The following is an 8127-nucleotide window of genomic DNA, read 5'->3' on the forward strand; positions in this document are numbered from 1 at the left end:
GATCGTAGCTGATGTCAAAAACTGAGCGGATTAGGAGGAGTTTCTTCCCCAGGCCATCAGGGCTCCTAAAACTCAAAACCCGCCTCTTAACATCTTCATGTTCTCCATAATATTCACTTTATCAGTAAGATATTAATCAGTCACTACCTCACATTGACATACTGAAAGTGTCAACCTGTTGCACATTTGCTCTTGTACTTCCTGGTTCTTTATATTTTAAGACTACCGTTTACTTTCCGGCACATTATTTTCCACTATATATTAATTCTACAGTATAAACATCTCTTGTATAATTTAGATTTTATTCTTATATTTTAGGTTTACCTTTTATTCAATTGTTTCTAGCTAGATTTATGGCAATTTTCATCTGTGTTGTATTCTTAATAATTGCACTGTCCAAGGAGCGGACCTGCCTCACATTTCACTGCTGGTTCGTTATATATGATCTATAAATTGTGTATGTGCAAATAAAAAATATTGAATCTTGAATCTGAAATCTTGAATATGACCTATACTTAAAAGAAGTCTAAAAACTATACGAGAGAATCCCAAAACACAAGCGAAGAAGAAAGGGAAACAACATCTGCTTCACCACATAATCTCACGAACATCAAACATAAAACGCATAAGACCTGATAACGTTAGGAATAAATGACCGTCAAGCTGTGGGGTTATATCTGACTCCATCGACATTTTGAGTATCATTCTAATCCAATCAGTCTTTTTCAGGCTTTTTGTTCAAAATTATTTCTTCCTTTCTAATTATTATTATATTTTATGAAACCCAACATTCAAGTGTTTATGATAAGAATGCATGAGCTAGAATTAAATGTTTGTTTACAAGAAGAGACTCTGTTCTTTCTTTGGATGTTTTGCAAGTTCAGATATCAATATAAACAAAATATATACACATTAAAACATAAAAAGGACATAAGCTAGTATACTTAAAGTAGATTGTAAAGTTCACTTAAAGCAAACTTACTAGTTACTTGAGGTATTAAGCTACTACAAAACTAAAAGTTAGCTTGTACTAAAAATGCCTACAGTAATTTTAATTAGTAAACTATCAGTATACCCATAAGTTCACGTTTAGTATTGTTGCAGTACAAACTAAATGTAAACTAGTTGTGCACTCGAAGTTTACTACTGTTATACTTAAAGTATACTTTTATATACTACAAAGTGGGCCAATATAGTACCAAGGAGCATTTAAATAGTACACTTACAAGCATACTACTAGACTGTTTCTGACCTTAATGATGAGAGGAGTTCTGTGAGATTAAACCGGTCTTATAGACACAGTTAAACACATCCTATTTGAATTAGTTTCTCTGCTAAAGATTGATACAGCCTTCAATAATATATTAATACATTATATAATATATATAATATACTGTATATAACATAATATATTAAAACATTAATACTGTGTATAGACCGTAGAACATTTATATACAATACTATAATGGATTTAACATCAAGTTTTTAAAGTCTAACCAAAATGCATGTTTATGTACCCTTCTCCTTTAAATACTTTGGTGGATTAGCAGAATATTAGTAACACTCTGGTGTCAGTTCTCACTATGAACTTGTAGTTGGTTACTATAGCATGAATATTACTGGGATATTGGCTATTTTATTATTACTTAAAAGCACATATTAATGGTTTTATTCTGCAAGACATTATTCTAAATCCTTAATCCTAAAACTACTTTACTGAGTATTAATAAGCAGTAATTAGGGTATATCAAAGGCAAAGTGTTAGTTAATAGTTAGTTAATTGAGAACTGGACTCTAATCTAAAAGTGTGAGCAGAATAATTGATGTAGTTACTTGAAAAGAATTAAAATAACAGTTTCATGTCTATCTTGTATCATTAACTTGTCGGTGGTTAGGATTTAGTAAGTAATTAGTAATAAGTAATTAAATACTTTTTGGACAAGTAATTTGTACAGTTATCTAGCTTCTGCTGCACTGATGTAATTAATTACTTAGTAATTGAGTGGTTTTTTTAAGAAACTTTTACCCAACACTGGATGAAATACATCTACAGGGAGCCTGAACCTGATCTAAGTTAGGTTGGATTTGGTTGGTTTTATGAAGTCTAAACCTAAAGAGAGTGAATCAGAGTTTCTTCAGAAACTGTGCTGCAGGTACATATTTCATTTTCAGCGAAAATGTTCCACCTCAAAAAATTTGGAGAGCTCAACACAGCATGGTGATCTAAGAGAGTCAAAATAAATGTTAGAAAGAAAGTTAATTCTGTCTTCACTGGGGGAGGAAGGCAATCTCATCTCACATTCAGGCAGCATCATGCGTCTGGGGAATGAGAGTCAGACGCTTCGGAGCTGCAGCTGCACACTTTTACAACATGTTCACACACACCATCCTGCGGCAGGACCTGAGCATCTTTGAGACCTGCCTAATGAATAAAGAGACAACTGGCTGATCTTAGTCCATCTGACAATCTAATAAATGCACTAATCTGAAAACACTGAAGGCAAGTGTATTTGTGTAGCACATATGACACACAACGGTTATTCAAGAAAGAGTTAAGACACTGCAAGCTTACTGCACTGCATCTGTGATGATGTGTATCTGAAACCAGCTGCGAAACGCCAAATCTGTGTTTGTTTAAGGGCTTTCTGGGGCTCGTGTGTTATTACTGAGGGGTTAATGCAGTGAACTGCTGACGCAGCATGAAGCCCTCAGCATTAACCCTTCACTCGTCTGCTCACACACACACACACACACACACACACACACACACACACACACACACACACACACGCAGGCCGTCTGGACAAAGGACAGGCTTAAATGGTCCAACCATGGATTACACAGCACTTACCATAGAAGGTATAACATTACAGGCACAAATCCTATAAAATGTGCACAATGAGGTTGAAATTACTAAAACAGCTTTTTAGACTTTGTGTTTTTTATGGAAAGTGCCAGTAAGCTTATGATCCTCATGCAGAAAATTTAAGTTAACAAAGTTTAGGTATAACAGAAGTAGCGGAGGTGTTTTCTTATGTATGTAAGTAAAACATTATTGAAAACATGTAAAACAGACAGCAAGAAGTAAGACAGGGACTTGGTTCCAATCTGAATATGAGCATGCAGTCGACTGCAATAAAGGGCAGAAAGAGCAAAATGAATGGAGAAATGTGGCACATGTCACAGAGAAATGTCTGTCATTTCACCAGAAGATCAAGTAATGAATTTGGGTAAAGATTATGAGTTCAAATGAAAAAACTAAACATCATCTGTGGATGTGCATGGAGTCGTTCTAATCCGATCAATGTATGAATTTAGGATGGGTATCTCATCGGCCCAGAAACTCATTAAAGCGTGTTTGAGATGAAGTGATAGAAAGGAATCTCTGAATGATGCTGAACTCCAGCAGATGTCAGGGGGCTGTGAGAGGAAGCGTGTGTGTGTCTTACCCCGGTCTTATCACACAGTCTGGCGTGTGGAAGGAGCCCATGGCGAAGAGCTCTCTCCGTCAGGAGCCCAGGCCACTGGTGTGGGGTAATCATGAGCCGAGCTGGAGAAAGAGCAGCCGGCCGTGCTTCATCCCACCTGCAGCACACAGAAACACTCTCACTCAACTCAAGAGGAGCGGTCAATACATGGCTGTTAAGTTTTAATCATGTTAAAGTGGCAGAATGTCACTAGCACAAGGCCAAAACCGGCCCTCCAGAAGAAAAGAGCGTCATGTTAAAAAATACAAAAGATGAACATCCATAATTAATGTCTTTTTGAGCAGCAATACGTAATATATATACACATTAAAAGCCTAAATAAGGGACATATTGGTATACTTAAAAGTATGATGTAAGAGGACTACTTAAAGAAAACTTAAGGATATACTTGAAATTGTAAGCTACTAAACAAAAGTTAGATTGTACTAAAAAATGCTACAAGTATTTAATTAGTAAACTATCAAGTATACCCATGGTTCACGTTTAGTATTATTTAGTACAAACTAAATGTAAACTAGTTGTGCACTTCCGAAGTTTACTACTGTTATATAAAATATATACTTTTTATATACTACAAAGTGGGCCAATATAAGTACCAAGGAGCATTTAAATAGTACGCACAAGCATACTACTAGACTGTTTCAGTATGTGATGGGAGGTTCTACTTGAGATTAAGCAGTCTTATAGACACAGTTAAACACATCTATTTGAATTAGTTTGTTTCTCTACTAAAGATTGATACAGCCTTTCAAATATATTGTACATTATATAATATATATAATATACTGTATATAACATAATATATTAAAACATTAATACTGTGTATAGACATTAGAACATTTATATACAAGCACACTATAATGGATTTAACATCAAGTTTTAAAGTCTAGCAAAATGCATGTTTTTTATGTACCCTTCTCGCTTTACGTATGACAGGTTAAACCAGAATATTAGTAACACTCTAGTGTCCAGTTCTCACTATGAACTAGTTGGTTACTAGCATGAATATTACTGGGATATTGGCTGTTTATTATTACTTAAAAAGCACATATTAATGGTTTATTCTGCAAAGACATTATTCTAAATCCTTAATCCTAAAACTACTTTACTGAGTATTAATAAGCAGTAATTAGGAGTATATCAAGGCAAAAGTGTTAGTTAATAGTTAGTTAATAGTGAGAACTGGACTCTAATCTAAAGTGTGAGCAGAATAATTGATGTAGTTACTTGAAAAAGAATTAAAATAACAGTTTCATGTCTATCCTTGTATCATTAACTTGTCGAGGTGGATTTAGGATTTAGTAAGTAATTAGTAATAAGTAATTAAATACTTTTTTGGACAGAGTAATTTGTACAGTTATCTAACTGTGACTGATGTAATTAATTACTTATAATTAATTAGTTTTTAGAGAAACTTACCTGCAACACTGGATGAAATACATCTACAGGAGCCTGCTGAACCTGATCTAAGTTGGGTTGGATTTGGCTGGTTTTATGGGGTCTAAACCTAAAGTGAATCCCGAGTTTCTTCAGAGAGCTTCTATGCTGCAGGCCATATATTTCATTTTTTCAACGAAAATGTTCACACTCAAAAAATTTGGAGCTCAACACAACGCATGGTGATCTAAGTCCACTAAATGTTATAAAGAAAGTTAATTCTGTCCCTTCACCTGGGGAGGAAGGCAACTTCATCTCACACATGCAGAGCAGCAATCATGCGTCATGAGGGAATGAGTCTAGTACGCCAGACTGCAGCTGCACACACACAACATGTTCACACACACACCATCACACGGCAGGACCTGAGCATCCTTTGAGAGAACCTGCCTAATGAATAAAGGGCAAACGGTTGATCTTAGTCCATCTGACAATCTAATAAATGCACTAGCATAAAAATACGAAAACACTGAAGGCAAGTGTATTTGTGTAGCACATGTGACACACAACGGTTATTCAGAAAGAGTTAAGACACTGCAAACACATCTGCACTGCATCTGTGATGATGTGTATCTGAAACCAGCTGCGAAACGCCAAATCTGTGTTTGTTTAAGTGCTCTGGGGCTCGTGTGTTATTACTGAGGGGGTTAATGCAGTGAACTGCTGACACAGCATGAAAGCCCTCACAGCATTAACCCTTCACTCGTCTGCTCACACACACACACACACACACACACACACACACACACACACACACACACACACACGCACAGGCCGTCTGAACCAAAGGACAGAGCTTAAATAGTCCAGCCATGGATTACAGCACTTACCATGAGAAAGGTATAACATTACAGGCACAAATCCCTATAAATATTACACAATGAGGTTGAAATTACTAAAACAGCTTTTAGACTTTTTGTGTTTTTTATGGAAAGTGCCAGTAAGCTTATGATCCTCATGCAGAAAATTTAAGTTAACAAAGTTTAAGGTATAACAGAAGTAGCGGGAGGTGTTTTCTTATGTATGTAAGTAAAACATTATTGAAAAACATGTAAAACAGACAGCTTCAAGTAAGACAGGGACTTGGTTCAATCTGAATATGAGCATGCAGTCGACTGCAATAAAGGGCAGAAGAGCAAAATGAATGGAGAAATGTGGCACATGTCACCAGAGAAATGTCTGTCATTTCACCAGAAGATCAAGTAATGAGATTTGGAGTAAAGATTATGAGTTCAAATGAAAAACTAAACATCATCTGTGGATGTGCATGGAGTCGTTCACAATCCGATCAATGTATGAATTTAGGATGAATTTTCCATCTCCTTCTGACTTGAAACTCTCATTTAAAACGTGTTTGAGATGAAGTGAAATAGAAGAGTCTCTGAATGATGCTGAACTCCAGCAGATGTCAGGGGCTGTGAGAGGAGCGTGTGTGTGTCTTACCCCGGTCTTATCACACAGTCTGAGCGTGTGGAAGGAGCCCATGGCGAAGAGCTCTCCGTCAGGAGCCCAGGCCACTGAGGTGACGGGGTAATCATGAGCCGAGCTGGAGAAGAGCAGCCGGCCGTAGCTGTCCCACACCTGCAGCACACAGAAACACTCTCACACTCAACTCAAGAGGAGCCGTCAATACACATGAGCTAAGTTGTTTAATCATGCTAAAGTGGCAGGAGAATGTCACTAACAAGGCCAAAACTCGGCCCCTCCAGAAAGAAAAGACGTCATGTTAAAAATACAAAGATGAACATCCATAATTAATGTCTTTTGAGCAGGTAACTGCCTTCTCCATCTATGGTTTGGATTTAAATCCAATGAATTCTCGTCCAGTGTTGACACGAGTTGTATCATGGGCTTTGTTCAATTTCTCAGAAAACAAGACTGCATATCTTCACTTTGCAGCTCATGTAAATGTATGATTTAAAGGGCACCTATTATGCAAAATCCACATTTACATGGTGTTTAGTCATAAATGTGTGTTGGCAGTGTGTGAACACAACCACCCAACAATGATGACTAACCTAAATCCTCATTTTTAATCCCTATTAGGCCAAATCAGTCTCCCCTTTCGCCTGCTGTTTGGTCTGCGAGCAATATGACATAACATTGCTTAGACCCCGCCCACAGTGTCTGACTGACAGCCCTGTATTTTCTCTGCGCTCAAGCAGCTGTAATGCCAACAATGTCTCGTAAGCAATCCCTGTGTTCGGATAAGGGCTGTCAGTTTAACGCGTTAACTTAAATAATTAGTTATGAAGAAATAACCACCCCAGACCCCCACACCATCACACAATCCAACAATTAAACCAGTACAAAAAATCAAAAAATACCATTACAGTTGACTGTTGATAAATATGATGCAGGGCAACAACTCCATAAATGCAGCTGGGCCAGTGTGTGGGATTGGTTATTGGGCCAGAGTGTGCTGTGATTGCTAGCTGGGCCAGTGTGTGGTGTGATTGGTTAGCTGGGCCACAGTGTGCTGTGATTGTTGTGATTGGTTAGCTGGGCCAGTGTGTGGTGTGATTGGTTTGCTGGGCCAGTGTGTGTGAGCCTGGTTTAGCTGGGGCCAGTGGTGCTGTGGATTGGTTAGCTGGGCCAATGTGTGCTGGTAATTGGTTAGCCAGCCAGAGTGTGCTGTGATTGTTGTGATTGGTTAGCTGGGGCCAGAGTGTGCTGCAGGATTGAATGGCTGGGCCACAGTGTGCTGGTGTGATTGTTGGGTGGATTAAGAAGGTATCAGAGTGTGCTGTGATTGGTTAGCTGGGCCACAGTAAAGGTAGATTGTTAGGATTGGTTGGCTGGGCCAGTGTGTGTGTTGTGAATTGGTTAGCTGGGCCAGAGTGTGCTGTGATTGTTGTGATTGGTTGAAGGCTGGCCAGAGTGTGCTGTGATTATTAGCTGGGCCAGGAGTGTGCTGTGATTGTTGTGATTGGCTGGCTGGGCCAGTGTGTGGCAGGTGGATTGGCTGGCTGGGCCAGAGGTGCTGTGATTGTTGTGGGATTGGCTGGCTGGGCCAGTGTGCTGTGGATTGCTAGCTGGGCCATAGTGTGCTGTGATTGTTGTGATTGGTTGGCTGGGCCAGTGTTTGTTGTGATTATTAGCTGGGCCAGAGTGTGCTGTGTGATTGGTTGAAGGGCTTTCAGAGTGTGTTGTGATTGGTTAGCTGGGCCAGAGTGTGTTGTGGGATTAGCAATACAACTGC

The 8127-nt window shown here is 38.5% G+C and overlaps 1 pseudogene; it reads right to left on the reverse strand.

The window, feature by feature from the left end:
- The window catches only part of LOC122144536, a 46526-nt pseudogene that overhangs the window by 14148 nt on the left and 24251 nt on the right, over window positions 1-8127 (reverse strand).

Source organism: Cyprinus carpio, unplaced genomic scaffold (assembly GCF_018340385.1).
Source record: "Cyprinus carpio isolate SPL01 unplaced genomic scaffold, ASM1834038v1 S000006712, whole genome shotgun sequence".
Lineage (NCBI taxonomy): Eukaryota > Metazoa > Chordata > Actinopteri > Cypriniformes > Cyprinidae > Cyprinus > Cyprinus carpio.